The sequence below is a fragment of the Podarcis gaigeae genome (genome assembly GCF_964106915.1).
Source record: "Podarcis gaigeae genome assembly, chromosome: 3".
Taxonomy (NCBI): domain Eukaryota; kingdom Metazoa; phylum Chordata; class Lepidosauria; order Squamata; family Lacertidae; genus Podarcis; species Podarcis gaigeae.
The window spans coordinates 50,488,103-50,505,909 of NC_139680.1; the positions used below are offsets into that span (position 1 = coordinate 50,488,103).

The 17,807-nt window shown below is 42.0% G+C and overlaps 1 protein-coding gene across 10 annotated transcripts in view; it reads left to right on the forward strand.

Moving 5' to 3' along the window:
* The first annotated feature begins 384 nt into the window (after nt 1-384).
* ARMC2 (armadillo repeat containing 2) overlaps nt 385-17,807 on the forward strand; it is a 90,605-nt gene continuing 73,182 nt past the window's right edge. For 6 of the 10 annotated variants that reach the window (XM_083731138.1, XM_083731139.1, XM_083731136.1 and 3 more), the window contains exon 1: nt 1,070-1,298. The gene's annotated coding sequence lies outside the window, so the exon portion shown is untranslated. Of the gene's footprint in view, nt 1,038-1,069; nt 1,299-17,807 lie in introns of those variants that run through there. The other 4 variants (XM_083731143.1, XM_083731126.1, XM_083731130.1 and 1 more) reach the window with 2 other exon arrangements.

The window sequence follows — 17,807 nt, forward strand, 5'->3', positions numbered from 1 at the left end:
AACACCACAACATTTAAAAAGGTCAAGGTCAGCCCAATTGCTGAGTGGGACTAATTCCTTCCAGGCTTATGAACACGCCTTGGCAACCAGTTAAATTCCTGACATTCTACATGCAAAACAGATACCTTGGGTTACATCTTCCTCTCTGGACATCTTCCTTTGCTTCTTGATTCAGTTAACAACATGATGATGGAGCCACTAAGCCAGATATGTGTACATCAACATTACATTGTTCATAAAAAAACCTCAGTGTCTCTCAACAGCTGTCAGGATGATGGGGGGGGGGGGGAAGAAGAGGATCCCAGTGAGGGGTGCAGCCAGGACTGGGATACTCTGGGAAGCAGAGGATGGTGAAAGATGGGGGTTGGTGCACAGGAACCAGAGCAGCAGGGCCCATCACTAGAGCCAGAGGGGCCGCTGGCCCAAGAACACGGTGGTCTTTGAAGCTTAGGGAGCAGCTCAAGGGGCGATCTAGGAGGCTGATGCAGGCAAGGGTCCACAACCCAGCTCCCTAGCTGGCCAGGTGGGGCGGGCTAGCTCTGGGAAGAGGGATTTGATTCCTCAGCTGGAGCAGGACTGGAACAGGTGAGGGTCAGCTGCCTCATCAAGCTCAGCTGCTGCAATCAGCAAAGTACAAAAAGGAAGCAGAGCTGAGGGGCTGTGTCTGCTGTCCATGTTGATGGACGTTGGCTTGGATGATCCTGGACTTGGGAGCAACACTAGGCTTTATTTCACCTGGGTCAAAGACCCTAACCCCCTGCACGCATTAGCATATATACAGGCTGTGAACCGCAATGGCGCCCCTTTGTAGGCTTCACATGGGGCAAATAAAAACTGGCTATCCCCCCTGCCCCATGGCTCTGCTAGACCTCTATGGGACTGCGCTTTGGTTTTGATTCTGGACTATACTCTGACTCCTGGACTTCAGGCTTGGCTGCTTGGACTGGCCCTCGACCACATATCCTGACTTTTGGATTTTGGACTTTGTTTGACCCCCGGACTTGGACTTTGGACTTGACATACTGACGTGCTGCCAGGTAGGCCAGGGGTTCAGGACACCAGGAAACAATACAAATAAAAGTAAAGAAAGATTGCAACCAGGGAGGCTTCATCTCCAAATAGGAACCATAGAGTTAACTTTTAGAGGAGGAGCCATTTGCCTCCTGGTGGACTGTGGGGAAAAGAAGCCCCCTGGTGATTAAGATGGCTGCTGGAAGTAGTTTTCAGTTGGGATGCAGCATGTGGAATTCCCTCCCCAGGAAGTCTTGCCAGGCACCAAGTATCCCTTTTTACACCAGGTAAAGTCGTCCCCCCTTCTAACATGTTATCTAATTGTTTGTCAATCCTCAGATAGTTAATGTGGGCTCCACTACCGTGGCAGGGCCTACTAATGCTGGCACTGCCCTGGGCTTCAGATACAGCTTCCCTCAGGGCATTGTGGGAAATATAAAAGGGCTGTCAAGTGTTGCTGCTTCTGTCACCTGTAAAAACCCACACTTGGGGCCACACCATTGTAGGAGAGGACTGATCAGGGTGTAGTTTTGCCAAAGGCCCTTAAGCTGGACCTGTACTCTAGGGACAATATTTTTACTTCACCAATTTTTCAGGCGCAATGTTCTGCTGTATTGGAAGCGGCACTGACCTATGATGAGCAGGTGTAAGGCACCCTCATCCCCTGCCACACCCTAAGGCCCCCATTCTTGCCATAGCTGTCAACATTTCCCTTTTTTTAAGGGAAATTCCCTTATTCTGAATAGGATTCCTCACAAGAAAAGGGAAAAGTTGACAGCTATGATTCTTACCTTTTGCATTGCCACAGTGAATTGGTATGGCACAACATGCAGGTGCAATAGTGGTGAAACATCAGCGTAAATCCACTCCTGTGACAAATCTTTCAGTTTCACACAGAGAGAGGAATTTGGGAGTGATCTTATCCTTGCCCAACAGGCATTCCTTGATAGAATTACAACTCTAATCCATAGCATTTTCTTTCTTAATGCATTATTCCTTATTACCAGTGTGCAGCACATTTTTATGGGCCTTATGCACTGTATTTGTTTAACATATTTATAGGCTGCTTTTCTAGGTCAAACCCCCTCGTGGTGGTTTCCAGTATACAAATCGTTATAAAAAACAACAACAATAACATAATGTTATATGCCACCCCCACTCTCTGCTGTGTAGCAGTAAAATTCATGTGGGGTTCTATGCGTTTACCCAAGGTTGTTTCTGTTGGAAAATTCAGGCACAGCAGAGACTGTAGTGTCTTTACACCTAAGTATTGACGGAAGGTATGCAGAGCATTACACCCCAAGAGTGTCCCATGCTGCTTCTCCCATTGTTTCAGCCAGCTTGGGTCCAGAGAAGAAGCTAGCCATGCTCTCTGGGTACAGTCTCTCCCAGACAGCCTGCATGGAGTTTTGCTGCCCTCTTCCTTCTTGATCTTTCTAAAAACCTCCTGCAAAAGGACACTTTTTTACTGTAGTGACATCACACTCCTTGTAGCCCTGGCAACACCCCCTCCCAACTCTTTTGTCTCTGCCCACTATTGGGGGGGGGGGGACAGTATATGCATTGTCAATCACTCTTAATGGCTCAGTAGTCTGCTTTCTTTGGCTGATAGAGGTGCCATTAAGAAACAAACTCCTGAACAGGAAAACCTGTGTTGTCTGTATTTTTACACTGCTAATTTCAGAGCCTGTTAGCTTGCCTTCGTCTAAATACTGATTAAACCTCAGCACCCAGGAATGTAGGGAGAGGCAGGGCACCCAGAAACCCAGGGGAATCAGGGCACCCACAAATCAGTAACGATACCAACAAGTTGGCACTAGCAATAAAATATTAAGCCCAGCATTTTAAAACTACCATCTGACCAAATTGTTTATTCTACTTATGTATTTTTTATTTCTTTTATTTTATATACTTAGTGTCTACTGATTTCCTCCTCCCTTGAGCCTTTTCCTGTTTTTCAGAGTGGTCTTTAATATATTTGTAATTTGTATACAGTTTTATATTTTATACAATGCTAAATGATACTGCTTGGAAACCACATCTGTGCTGTCTTGGGTTCCATGATGTAAGAAAGGTGGGCTATAAATGTAGCAATAAATTTGCAAATGTATGCGAAATCTGATGAAAAGCTAGTGGTGTGTATGAAGGAGTATAACACTAAAGCAGATTGGGTTTTATTCAGAGTATAAGATGCCCAGGAATGGGGAGGCGGGATTCAGACAAAATGAAACAAAGGTGTAATGAGATCTCACTTGGGTTGTTTCCAGATGATTTGTTTATTGAGCATTCATCCTGATTTGTTTGCACAAAGCTTGTAGGAAGGTTATACAATGTCTGCTGTTTATTGAGTATTAATTCTGGGGGGTTTTCGGGGGCGTTGGCCTGTTGGAAGCCATATCAAAAAAATGTTATCCCACACGTTCTAGTACATTTTTGTATAATTTTCCTTACCACAAAGGGACTGTTTTTCTCAAAGTGAGCTTGTTATACAAGAGCACCAAATTCACTTTAATTGTGCAACTTGAATTTGCCAGTATGCAACTGAATCCATCCCACAAAATAGTGACAGCCTAGAAGGATTTTGGTGAAAATGTGTGAGTAGACCAATATGTAACCTGTTGTTTTTAAAGCAAAGAATATTGTGACAAATGTGAGAGTATCAGAACAATGCTCAAGATGGGAGGTGGCCAGGAGGTGTCAATGTATTTACACATGATTACATGTCTATCCAGCTCTACCTCCATGGAGATTAAAGCAGCATAATTTTTCCACTCCATAGTAGCCTCACAACAGCCCTGAGAGGTAGGTTACACTGAAAGTGTGTGACCAGCCCTATATCACTCAATGAGCTTCATAGCTGTTGCGATTTGAAGCTGGGTCTCTCCAGTTCATATACCTGCATTTGCAAATCAAGGTGGAATATGGAATTAATTATGGGCTGCATAAGCTACTACTAGAATATATTCTTGGTAGAAACAGGCAAAAATTATTCAACTCATCCCAGACTTCCCAATATATTCTCCAATGTTTTTTAAAAACATCATTCCATCTCTCCCTCTTTCCTCCCAGCATAATTTGAATAGTGTTGAATCAGCACATCTCAAAGAAAGTCTTGTGCCGATTCAGCCTACATTTGCAGTGTTGGGACTTGCCCTGGGAAAGCAAATTCTCATTTGTTTAAATGCAGCAGGGTTGTATTGTATGGCTTGGGGTGATTCTGGACTGAGTAAATGAAACTAACACACAACACAAACATACATACATTCCATTTGGCTGTCACCTTGAAGGCAGTGCATACTTTTTGCAAAACACTGAAGTGTAATTATTGGCTTTCCTTCTGTTTCACCAGTCCTTTCCTGTTGCTACCTTTAGATGCCCTTGGGAGATGGTGCTAATGAGATGACCTGCTGCCACCAATATCTGTCTCTTTAGGATTATGAAATTGAGTTGTTCAAGTGGATAAAGTCCAGAATTAGAAACTGTACGTCACCTGCATATTATAGCTACGTGCTTCATTTAGATTTGGCTGGTGACACACCTGTTTTGCATAAACATATTTTCTCATTGCTCCTCCTTAGAAAGGAATCTCTTTCTGTTAATGATGTTTTTCCAGTAATTCAAGAAGTGACCTATCAATCTTCTCCGTCTCTCCAATAAGAATGTATTAAGGAAGCAATTATCCTTTATTTGGATAAGAATTATTTTCCTCCCTTCCTTCTACAGCCTGCCTCCTTATGCTGGTTTGATTCCAGAAAATAAAAAGGCAGACCATAGTCTTATTTGGGGACCAAATTCTGCAGGTGAAGCATGTAAATCACAGATCCCATTCCGCCCTGCTGAAGAGTTTTGTAACACTCAAAAGTCTTCACACACCAACAGAAGGTGTAAAAATGCCTTCATTTCCTTTGAAACTGGCCCAAGGCAGAGAATGCATTTATGTCTCCAGACACTTCTGTTTCATTTGGATGAGCGTTGATTAGAACATTTTTTTATATAAATTAAGTGCAATAAGTAGAATGACCCTTTACAATGTCTTCCTCTTCTTTGTGCATACTGTCAGTCTGGTAAAGCCACTAGTGTACTCTACAAAAGCAGTACTTCTGTAGAATAAAAGATGTGGGCATGTGATTAAATCAAGTCTGCATTCCTGTACATTTATGAAAAAGGTTATGTGGATGTACATGTACAGTCTTATAAGGCAGCCCAACCTTTGTCCAGGCGTTGCTCTTGGAACAGTCTTCTTAACTGCAGTCTGTTAAGAGGTGATACCAATATCTTCCTCCCCTCAGCAGATTCAACCACTGGAACCTAACTCTAGTTGTTTTTTAAATAAAGAGTTATTATTATTATTATTATTATTATTATTATTTAATTTATTTTTTTAAACCCTGCCCATCTGGCTGGGTTTCCCCAGCCACTCTGGGCAGCTCCCAACAGAATATTAAAAGCACAACAAAAGATCAAACATTAAAAACTTCCCTAAACAGGGCTGCCTTCAGTTTTTTTCTAAGAGTCAGATAGTTGTTTGTTTCCTTGAGATCTGATGGGAGGGCGTTCCACAGGGCGGGTGCCACTACTGAGAAGGCCCTCTCAACAAATTGATAAAATAAAAAGTACAAATAAAGCAGCAGAACCCAACCATAGTTGATTCTGTTTGGTAGGAGGAAAAAGTAACAAATAAGGAGGCTGGTTGGTTCTCTAGATGCACTGCTACAGGGCTTCCCACAGCATTATATTGTCAATGTGGAGTGAGGGAGTTTGCCAAACTGGAAAGCTATGCAGACTCTTTACATTGTCATGACAGGCTGCAGAGAGTGATGAATGCCTCTAGAATGAGCAAGGAAATGGTTGGGCAAAACCCGCATACAGGATATAGCCAACATATTTGAATAACAGTGTTGGCAAAGCTGTTGGTATGGGATGGGAAGTAGTGAGGAGTGGAGTCACTTCTGAAATACGTGGCTCATGTGCAAGGAAGCCTTTAATGTGGCCACACCCCCTCTGCTCCCATCTGCAATGTTCTGATGACCCCTGTTGCTGTTGGTCATCCTTGATGTTCCTGAATTTATCCACCTATAGGATTGGTATACTGCCATTCTTAAAAAATATTTTCAGATTTTGAAAATATGGCCCCATTTGCCCTCATGTAGCCATTTGTTTTCTTTTATTTTAAAAAGAACATTTTGTTGGCTTGATATTGAAGCAAGTCAGAAGCTGTGTTTGCAATTTGGTTTTGTAAATATCGATACTTCACTTACTTGCATGGGAAATGGTTGCAATTAGGAAAGTGGAGGAAACTGACTGCAGGTGCCTGATCTCAGGTTTCTGATCTGCAACCACGTTGATGACAAGGGATGTAAAGCTGTGTACGCCTTGCCAACATAAAACACAGCTAGGTTTTTCTTTCTCTCAATTTGGATTGAAGCAGTGTTTCATCAAATGACAGGATAGACATGGAATGCTGTGGCTATGCCACTTCCCAAACCAGTGGTGGGAGGGCACTGGATATAGAGCAAATGGGAATGTGTACCCAGCCTAATTTTACAATGGAAATATTTGTTTCACAAGGTTGCAGTTTAATGGGTATCAAGTTTCCTTCTCCCATATCTATCCTGCTGCCTTGATACATGGATTTGGGAGTACAGTCTGAAAATCTAGCATATCAGCCACACTTTACCTTCTGCTGATTTAGGGAAAGAAACCTATGATTAGGCAACAAATATAATGAGCTGCACTATTTTTGAAATCTAAATGTTCTAGTACAAGATTTGTCATGTTTTTGGTGCCCCCAATGAAATTTAACAGCAGGCCTATTTGGGTGGAATGTGACAAAAGACTGAAGCTTGAACACTGAGAAGGATACACAGATAATAAGCTATATTTACTGCACAACCACTCTGATCTAGCTAGGAGATATACATGTAGAAACAGGCATTCAGCATGTATCTGTTCCATTGGATTAGGCAAGCTGCACATGCAAACAGGGCCTATGCATGGTGGTGTGGAGTGTGTCCAACTTTTGGAGCTACATATGTGTTTCCCAACACTGGATTTGGAACTTCTAGCAAACTCCACTCACGATGGTCCTTTTTGTCCATTCTAACAGTGTCAACCCCTTGTTTAGAGTGGCAGCAAAACCATCTCAATAGCGGGTATCACCTGTAAGAAGGCACATTCATATCTGTATCCAAAATAAAACGATTCATGGAAATTGTTATTACTACTATTTATTACATTTTTATGCCACCCTTCATCCCTGGATCAGAGGGTGGTTTACAATAAAAAACAGAAAAATACATAACATAGTACCAAACAAAAATAATACTGCCACCCACCTAGTTTAAAAGACCATCAATTGTTTAATTAGCCAAAGCCCTGGAAGAAGAGGGATGCTTTTGCCTGGTGCCTAAAGATATGCAACCAAGATGCCAAGTGAGGTACACTGGGGAGAACATTCCAGCAGTGTCGGGTCCTTGCAGAAAAGGCCCGTTTTTGTGTTGCCACCTTCCGGACCTCTTGAGGAAGGGGGACACAAAGAAGGGCCTCAGATGATGATCAGTCTTAAATCTTAAGAAATGAATGCAGAGACACATTACTGTTATTCTTTGTTCCTTTTTATTCTGGCTTCCTGTGGTGGTAATTGTGGTGGTAAATTTGTTTTATGATTTGTATGTAAGAGAGCTAAATAAAGTTCTGCAGAGGGATGATCATGTTATTGGGCAGCTTTTTTATAAATATAGCAAAAATAAAATGAACTTCAGTAAAAAGTATATTTTTAAAAATAGAAACTTTTCCCCTAATTATAACCTTAATATTATTTGTTGGTAGCTTAAAATATTCAAAATGTTTGTCCATTGTTTGATTAATTGCAAAGTTCAATATAAAATGTTAACTTTCATGTGTTTTACTTGAAAATAGTTAAAATGTACTTATACTGGAGGCTTCACTAAAATAAAGTCAATGCTAATTGCTCCTTCAATTGTAACAAAAGTATATCTTTCTAGAAACCTATAGCTTTGTTACTAATGGAGAAATATCAGGCCGTTTCCTCTGTGTTCAACTGAAGTTCCGGTGCCTTCTTGATATGTGCAATACATTTCCACCATAGCTCTCTTGTTAAATTGGACTTCGGTGTTTCTGTCTCTCTTAGATAGGCAGGAAGTGTAGAAGACTTTCAATAACTAAGCCAGTGTTCTTAAGAGTATTTTGTACTTGACACTGCTATACATGCAGTATTTATAAAGTACATGTTTCTTTCAACATGTATACTAAAAATAGGACACATCCACAGGCCTATCACAGGCTTGCCAGAAAAGACATGTCTGGTGTCAGGACACATCAGTAGTGACATTAATGGGGAGGTGAATGGCAGCATCCCAAGAAAACTCAGCTTTGCATTCCAATAGCTCTGGTGTGATACATTGTCTGTGAACAAATGGGGCAGTGGAATAAATGTAATGGTTTTTAAAAACCTCCCCAGCTTCATTTATCAGTCGGTAAAAGTTCATGATTTCAAGCATAATGGATAAGAAGCATTCCCCTGATTAAAGTCACCATTCCCATGCCTCAGCTGATCTGAACCCCCCTTTAAATGGAGTCTGGTGCAGCCAAGGTGTAGCGTGGGGGGGGGCGTGGCCCCAGGTGTGGATTTCTGAAGGGCTGCTTCCATGCAGGCACCCCCAGCATGGCCCGGCCTGGCGGTACCTTCCTGGTGTCAGAGGAACCAATGTTTGCAGAGAGAAACACCAGTGTGTGCTGCATGGGGGGGGGCTGCTTCTTTGTGCCGGCCAAATGCTTTGTCGACTGGCTGGGTTCCCCCCTGAACAGGTAGGCAGGCTTAGCAGTGTGTGGTTGTTCCTTCTTGTGCTGGCGCCACCCTCCCTAGATCCCAGCCTTGTAAGGCTGGTGGGGATGCAGCAGCCATGCACTCTTTGATCCCAGCCTCGCCTTTGCTGGTGAAGCTGGTATCGAGGGCACATGGCTGTTGCGTCCTTCTCGTGCCACCCTCCCCGTATCTGAGCCTTGCTGAGAAGAATCAGACTTGTAGCATTGTTTTTCCTGCCAGATGGTTACAGGAATGAATGCAGGTTGCTATAATCCTGTGCTCTTTCACTGAGCTATCAGTAGTGCATTTAGGTATTTTTCTACTCTGGGCTCAGTTGGCACGGTGATCTTTGTATGGCTTACTTCAAAGTACGATAAGCCAGACATGATGCATCTAGTTACATTTTCTGCTCATTCTGCTGAATGAGGCTCTGGACTTCTGCCCTGAAGTCCTGTCCTGATGGCACCACTGTAAGCAATGGGGCCTTCAAGAATAAGAAAATGTGTGTATTAGACAAATGGGTTTTAGCATTAATGCATACATCAGTGGTTTATGGAGAGAGAAAAGCTGCAAACTTATGAGCACTTACCTTGAACTGTGTGTGTGCTTGAGTATGCATAACATGCATAAAAGCATGCTAAAACTGATATTTGGATGTCTTTCACAGGATCGACGTACATATGTGATGATGGTGTTTTACTATGCCAATGTTTTAGCTGTTTTTTTCTATTGTATTGTTCAAATGATTAATAAATAACATAACTAACAAATAAAACTACATCATCCTACCCTCTGAAATTACTAAAAAGGCATCCTGAATCATAAGGCTCAATAACTACAGGATTGCTCCATAACTCTACATTCCATGACTTAATAATTATACTTTTTTTCTGCATATCCTAATATTGCTTAACTTTGAACTTGACACTTGGCTACTTTTTTAAAAATGTATTTTAGTGTTACACCTGGATTGTACATGTGGGCAGGAACCTTTTAATGTAAATTGAATGGTGAAGCTTTTAAATATGTTCACTTGCTCCTTTGAAAGTGTTACCTGACTTAGCATCTTACAACAAGTGAGAGAGCAAATTGTCGTTTTTATACACGTAGTTAGTGAATCTTGAAAATTAATTCCATTTAAAGCAAGTCTATTTTCATTCTGTGAGAAATTGAACTTTGCTTCTGAGTCCTGTAGGGTGTTAGGATGCTATTAAAAATTGGTGATTGGATTCCTTGGTCTGTGGTTGGTTGTCTGGACCCCTCTGTAAGGATATACAAAACACACAAAGTCCTTCAGAAAAAAGGACCCTCCAGCAATTTCTCTGAAGTATAGAAATAAGTCACGTTTATTTTCAGAAATGGTGTGTGGTTAGCAATAGCTCTGTGTGGGATCACGTACCCCAGAGCTTATTACAATTTATAGCTTCCACTGTGAACAAATGCTGCCAATAAATCTGTTCTCTGTGTTTAAGTCCAGAGCCCAAAACAGGTATAAATATAATGTATTTATTCGAAGATTCATAATTTTCATTTTCTTAGTTTTAGCTGTTTTATCAATTTCTATACTGCAAACATTTAATAATAATAATAATAATAATAATAATAATAATAATAATAATAATTTTTTATTTATACCCCGCCCTCCCCAGCCAAGGCCGGGCTCAGAGCGGCTTACAAGCAATAATAAAAACAAGATGAATGATTACAACTTAAAAACAAAAATAAAATACAACATTAAAATAATGGAACATTAAAATATTAAAATGTAGCCTCATCGCAGGAGGAGAAGGAAAAGAAAGAAAGAGGGGGGGGGGAAAGAGAGAGAGAAAGGGAGGGAATCAAATTGGCTCCAAGCCAAAGGCCAGGCGGAACAACTCTGTCTTACAGGTCCTGCGGAAAGAAATCAGATCCTGCAGGGCCCTGGTCTCATCAGGCAGAGCGTTCCACCAGGCCGGAGCCAGAGTTGAAAAGGCCCTGGCTCTGGTTGAAGCCAATCTAACTTCTTTAGGGCCTGGGACCACTAGGGTGTTATTATTTATGGACCTTGAGGCTCTCCGTGGGGCATACCAGGAGAGGCGGTCCTGTAGGTACGAGGGTCCTAGGCCGTGAAGGGCTTTAAAGGTCAAAGGCAGCACCTTAAATCTGACCCTGTACTCCACCGGGAGCCAGTGCAGCTTGAAAAGCACTGGGTGACAATTGGAAATTGCAGAGTTTGGAGAAAATGAAGGATAAAGTGCGAGACTGGTTACACTACGCTCAGATTAAAGAAGTCTTTAAAAATGATAAAAAGTTAGGGCAGGAACTTTTAGGGTTAGGGTTCCAGGCGGAGAAATCGAAGTTGGAAACAGAATTGTTAGAACCAAAGACTAAGGTATTATCAAGAATGTATAACTTGCTGTTAAAATGGAATACACAAGACGAAATGGTTAAATCGGCTATGATAAAGTGGGCTCAGGACATTGGGCATAATATTATGTTTGAGGACTGGGAAAGGTTGTGGACCACTGGGCTGAACTTCACTGCATGTAATGCTCTGAAGGAAAATGTAATGAAAATGATATATAGATGGTACATGACCCCAGTTAAACTTGCCAAAATATACCATTCGTCTGATAATAAATGTTGGAAATGTAAAGAAAATGAAGGAACATTCTTTCACCTTTGGTGGACCTGCCCTAAAGTGAAGGCCTTCTGGGAAATGATATATAATGAGTTGAAAAAGGTGTTTAAGTATACCTTCACTAAGAAACCAGAGGCCTTCCTTCTGGGCATTGTCGGCCAGAAGGTGTTAAAGAAGGATCGAACATTTTTTATGTATGCAACAACGGCAGCAAGGATACTCATCGCTAAGAGTTGGAAAACTCAAGATCTACCCACGCTGGAAGATTGGCAGATGCAGCTGATGGACTATATGCAACTGGCCGAGATGACTGGCAGAATCCGAGACCTGGGAGAAGAGAGGGTTGAAGAAGACTGGAAGAAATTTAAGATTTATCTACAAAAATATTGTAATTTGGTTGAATGTTAAGAAGGATGCTAGATCATAAATAACTGCCTACCACTGAATTAGATTCGAATTTGACGATAAGTGAGACTAAGGAAAATATAATTTTTTTGGAGAACTGCTAGATTCTATTTAAATGAGCAGATATAAGATTGTAAACAAGATGGTAATTTGCTTAGAAAAACCTTTTTTAACGATGTAAGTGAGAGCGGGTGACGCAAGGGAGTCCAAAGAAGTGATGAAATTATGCTATGATATAAATAATGTTGTTTATTATTTATGCATTTGTATTTGAAAATCTTAATAAATATTTTATAAAAAGAAAAAAGAAAAGCACTGGGTGAATATGCTCCCATGGCAGAGACCCCGTGAGAAGCCTCGCTGCAGCATTCTGTACCCGCTGGAGCTTCTGGGACAGCTTCAAGGGCAGCCCCGCATAGAGCGAATTACAGTAGTCAAGCCTGGAGATGACCGTCGCATGGATCACTGTGGCCAGGTCGGGGTGGGAAAGGTAAGGGACCAACTGCTTGATGCGGCGAAGGTGGAAAAATGTCGCCTTGGCTGTTGCTGTAACTTGCGCCTCCATGGAAAGGGAGGCATCAAGGATTACACCCAAACTCTTAATGGAAGGCAGTGGCACTAATTGGGCCCCCGCAAGAGAAGGGAGTTGGTCCCTCATCCCCATGCCATCCCGACCTAGCCATAGGACCTCTGTCTTCGAAGGATTTAGTTTCAATCGGCTCCCACGAAACCATCCAGCCACAGCTTCCAAGCATCTGGTCAGTGTGTTCGGGGCCGAGTCAGTGTGGCCATCCATCAGCAGATAGAGCTGGGTGTCATCAGCATATTGGTGACAGCCCAGCCCATAGCTCCGGATAATCTGGGCAAGGGGGCACATAAAGATGTTAAAAAGCATCGGGGAGAGAATTGCGCCGTGCAGCACTCCACACACCAAGGAGTGGCGCGACGACATTTCCCTCCCTAATGCCACCCTCTGTCCCCGACCAGAGATAAAAGAGCACAACCAGTTACGGGCTATGCCCTGTATCCCTACGTCTGCAAGGCGGTGGTCCAGAAGATCATGATCGACCATGTCAAAGGCTGCTGACAAATCTAAAAGGATCAGCAGTCCTGACCCGCCTCGATCCAGTTGTCTACGGAGATCATCTGTTAGGGCAACCAGAGCCGTCTCCGTCCCAAAACCAGGACGGAAACCGGACTGAAATGGATCTAATGCCGATGTTTCCTCCAGAAACCTACCAAGCTGTTCAGCAACCGCTCTCTCAATTACCTTACCCAGGTATGGAAGATTTGAAACTGGGCGGTAATTGGATAGGTCTAAGGGATCTAATGAAGTTTTTTTTAAGAGTGGACACACCACTGCTTCCTTCAATTCCCCTGGGAATGTCCCCGTGTCAAGGGACAAATTGATAATTTCAACCAGGGGGGTCCGCACAACATCTGGACACTCCCTAATCAGCCAAGACGGGCACGGATCAAGGAGGCAGGTGGTGGGCCTACCAACTTGGAGGAATCTATCCACATCAGTAGGGAGTATCCGATCGAAATGGTCCAACACTGGACCTGAAGTCAGTTGAGGGGCCTCCAGTTCAGTCACTGTATCTAAATTGGCAGGGAGGTCACGGCGGAGCAACAGGACTTTCTCCGCAAAAAAACCCGCAAATGCCTCACAGCTGTGGGTCGAATTTGTGCTTAAATTTAAATAATCTACTGTCTTTATCTTGATTGACATAACTTGCTAATACATGATCAGTTTTCTATCTGAAAACAGAATCCTGACTGAAATGTTTGTGGGTCTTTAGTACACAGAGTATAGCAGCAGCATGATTTTAACACCTAACAATTGAGACTGTAGTCCTATATATATTTAAAGGTAAAGATAAAGGTACCCCTGACCATTAGGTCCAGTTGCGAATGACTCTGGGGTTGCGGTGCTCATCTCGCGCTATAGGCTGAGGAAGCCTGCGTTTGTCCACAGACAGCTTCTCGGTCATGTGGCCAGCATGACTAAGCCGCTTCTGGCAAACCAGAGCAGCGCACAGAAACACTGTTTACCTTCCCGCAGGAGCAGTATCTACTTGCACTTTGATGTGCTTTTGAACTGCTAGGTGGGCAGGAGCTGGACCAAACATCAAGAGCCCACCCAGTCAGGGATCTGAATCACCAACCTTCTGATCAGCAAGCCCTAGGCTCTGTGGTTTAGACCACAGCGCCACCCACATCCCATATAGATGCTTACCTAGAAGCAAATACAGTGGTACCTCGGGTTATAGATGCTTCAGGTTACAGACTCCGCCAACCCAGAAATAGTACCGCAGGTTAAGAACTTTGCTTCAGGTTGAGAACAAAAATCATGCGGCGGCATTGGGAGGCCCCATTAGCTAAAGTGGTACCTCAGGTTAAGAACAGTTTCAGGTTAAGAACGGACCTCCAGAATGAATTAATAATAATAATTTTTATTTATACGCCGCCCTCCCCAACTATATATATATATATATAGTTCTTAACCTGAGGTACCACTGTACTAAAAAGTACTTTTACACCAGAAGCCGCTGCCGTGCAATTTCTGTTCTCATCCCGAAGCAAAGTACTATTTCTGAGTTGGTGGAGTCTGGAACCTGAAGTGTCTGTAACCTGAAGCGTCTGTAACCCAAGGTACCACTGTATCCCTGAACTCTGTGGGACTTAATTCTGGTAATATATTTAGTTTAGTTGTGAAGAAAATACATAATTAGTCCTCTTTGCACAGTTCCTATTTAGGTTGAAGGAAATTTGACCTCCTACTTATTGTAGGTACTATTTTGCAGTGCTATCTATTAAGGTATGACTCATTCTAGAAAATAAAGTCCAAGCCAAATCTTGATGTACAGCCTTGAGTTTCTTAACCCATTCAAATGTCTATATACTATATAGATAAACACTTAAACATTAACTTTGAGAGAAAACTGGATTGGCCTATGTATGTTTGCTGTTTCACTTTACCTATTCAGGAATCAAGCACTGTACTATCTGGTCAATTCATGCTAAATTATTCTTCCTTAGATGGATTATTTTTAATTTTAATTTCACTTCCTCTTAAATATGAAGGACAGCATGCTCCAATTCTATTTAACTTCAGATTTTCATGCCTACAGAATGGCCCAGTTCTTCTCCATTTAACTCATTAACCTAGGTGCAAAAAAATAGTCAAGGTAACTATACTCTATAAACTATACTGTATAAATGGGTATTTATTATATTGATATATTTGTAGCTTAAATATCCTGGGTGGAAGTGAACTAAGTTTTACTCAGAAATTTTACTCAAATTTACTGAAATTAATGGACCTAACTTAGTCATGGTTATTAATTTCATTGAGTCTACTCTGACTAAAAATATAGTTGAATACCACCCCCTCTTTATATATTATTTTTACTGATTGATAGTTTGCTGTAGATTCCCATCATACGTAACATCCCCTCCCGACTGACATTTTAAAAACTCTTTAATGCTGGTAATTTTCATGTGTACAATGCAGTGCTTTTTTCCCTAAAAAATGTTTAGGGGTACTCTCATTTGGACTCAAGAAAATCACAATATTATAGTTCAAATCGGGGGAAATACCGTATTTTTTGCTCTATAAGAATCACTTTTTCCCTTCTAAAAAGTAAGGGGAAATGTGTGTGCGTCTTATGGAGCGAATGCAGGCTGCGCAGCTATCACAGAAGCCAGAACAGCAAGAGGGATTGCTGCTTTCACTGCGCAGCGATCCCTCTTGCTGTTCTGGCTTCTGAGATTCAGAATATTTTTTTTTTCTTGTTTTCCTCCTCCAAAAACTAGGTGCATCTTGTGGCCTGGTGCGTCTTATAGAGCGAAAAATACGGTAAATACAGTAAATGGACAAAAGTACAAAGATTCACAAAATGTTTAGGGGTATGCGTACCCCTGCGTACCCCCAGAAAAAAAAGGCACTGGTACAATGCCTCCTTTTCATATTTAACCCTAAGATTTTGAACTCTCCTGGATTTTTTTTAAAGAGGATCTTACATTTTCTTGGGATTTAAACTAAGTTTTTGACTTAACCTTTAAAAATCTCTGTTATTTTATGCAATCTATACCTTGCAAGTGTCCTGGAAAAACATGGGACATCCTATTTTTTCTGTGAGAGCACAGTGGCCATTGTGGGCACTGTGATCTTGCATGATGTCATGCTGAGATCTTGCCTCGAAAACGTGCTTTTTGGGGGGCTGTGAACTTGTGTGGTGCCCCAAAAGATGCATATTTGGGCTCCATGGTGTCGTGCGTGTCACATGACTTGCCTGGGAGCCCAGACGGGAAGGCACGCATCCTGGTTTTGGGACTCGGCATGTTGCAGGGTATGTGCAATGCACAAAGCTTATTAAATTAATAAAAAGCAATGATGGACAAAAAACCTTTGATTTTTCCTGATGTCTAATTTTTATGTCACTATATAGCATAAGCATAAGTTTAATGAACACTGAAATTAGAAAATATATTATTATGTAGCACATAGGTCCAAAGGCTTCACTGTGCCAGACTTCACTGAACCTCAGCCCTGGACTGAGTGCCAAGATTCAACTCTAGAACATGGGAAGGCTGAATGCCACATTTGACTCCTTTGAGAAAGTGGGATATAAATTAAGCTAATAAAAAAGCAGAATGGAATTGCTTCTGAATAGATGTTGAATACATTCCCCCTAAAACTTCAGTGTTTTAACAGAAAAGTCACAACTAATAGATCTAGAACATCATCGCAGAAAGTATCCCCTCCCCACATCTAAGAGTCAATGTGGAGCAGATTTACTCTTAGAGAATGCAGACTCCCTTCACAATGCAATCTGTCACCTGCAGTGACTATTAAGTTTGCCTCACTTACAATGAATTGCCAATTGTCTAGACTTGGAAGTTATGGTTGTGGTCCATAATATACTGCAAATGAGATCTTCTCTCCATTAAATCAGTTTTCCATAAACTAACCTGTGAAGGGTCTGTCCGTGTGTTCAAAGCACATCTCCCATTTAATAAATGCCAACAGATCCTGTTATATTTCGGCAAAAATGGCACAATCTATTCTGGTAGCAGCCATGGCTTGAACTAAAAGTTAGGAGATGCCGTACTGAGAGAGATGAATTCTCTAAAGAGCTGTGACAGAATATAATTATGGAAGCCTTTCTGAATTTGGCAGCACCTCTCGCTTTGGTGCGAAGCCATCATTTCCCCTTGCCATGTAGCTAAATTCTTGTGCTTGTTCTCACCAATGCTGAATTCATCACTGTGGCAAGGTTCTTTCACAAACTTCCATTTGCCCCTTTTGCCAGTTTCCAAGGATCTTATGGACAGAGGCAGCCTTTGTCAGTGTGGGGTTGCTTATGAAATGGGTGGTTTCATGCATCAGTGTGGGAGAATTCTCATCTATTCAAGGCCACGATGTGCCAGGTGCATCCACTTACCCAGCCTGGAGGAACTACTGCTGTCTCATCTGCTGCTGCCAAGAAAATTGTTTAGCCTTGTCTTGGGCCAAAAGGGTGGGGATTAGAAGAGCAAGGGAGAGCAAACTGTTTTTCTCACACACAAATTAGTGCACCAGCCTCTTAACTCCCAGTGGCTTTGTAACATTGATGGGATTAGTGCATTCGCCTCTTCTTCTTCTTCTTCTTCTTCTTCTTCTTCTTCTTCTTCTTCTTCTTCTTCTTCCCCACCTTTCACCAGCAGGTCCCAGGGCAGGTTACAACAGTTTAAAATTCAGAATTAAATTTTAAAAAAGCAGATTACAATCACAGGGCTAGGGCTCTTAGATCTGGTGGAAAGGCCAGGGTGAAGAGGTGTGTCTCCAGCATTTGCCAGAAGCTTTGTAGTGAAGAAGCCAGACATGCTCACACCAATTAAAAGCCTGATACAAAGCAAACTTCTATGTACCGCCTTAGGACATGTGCAGAATGATAAAAG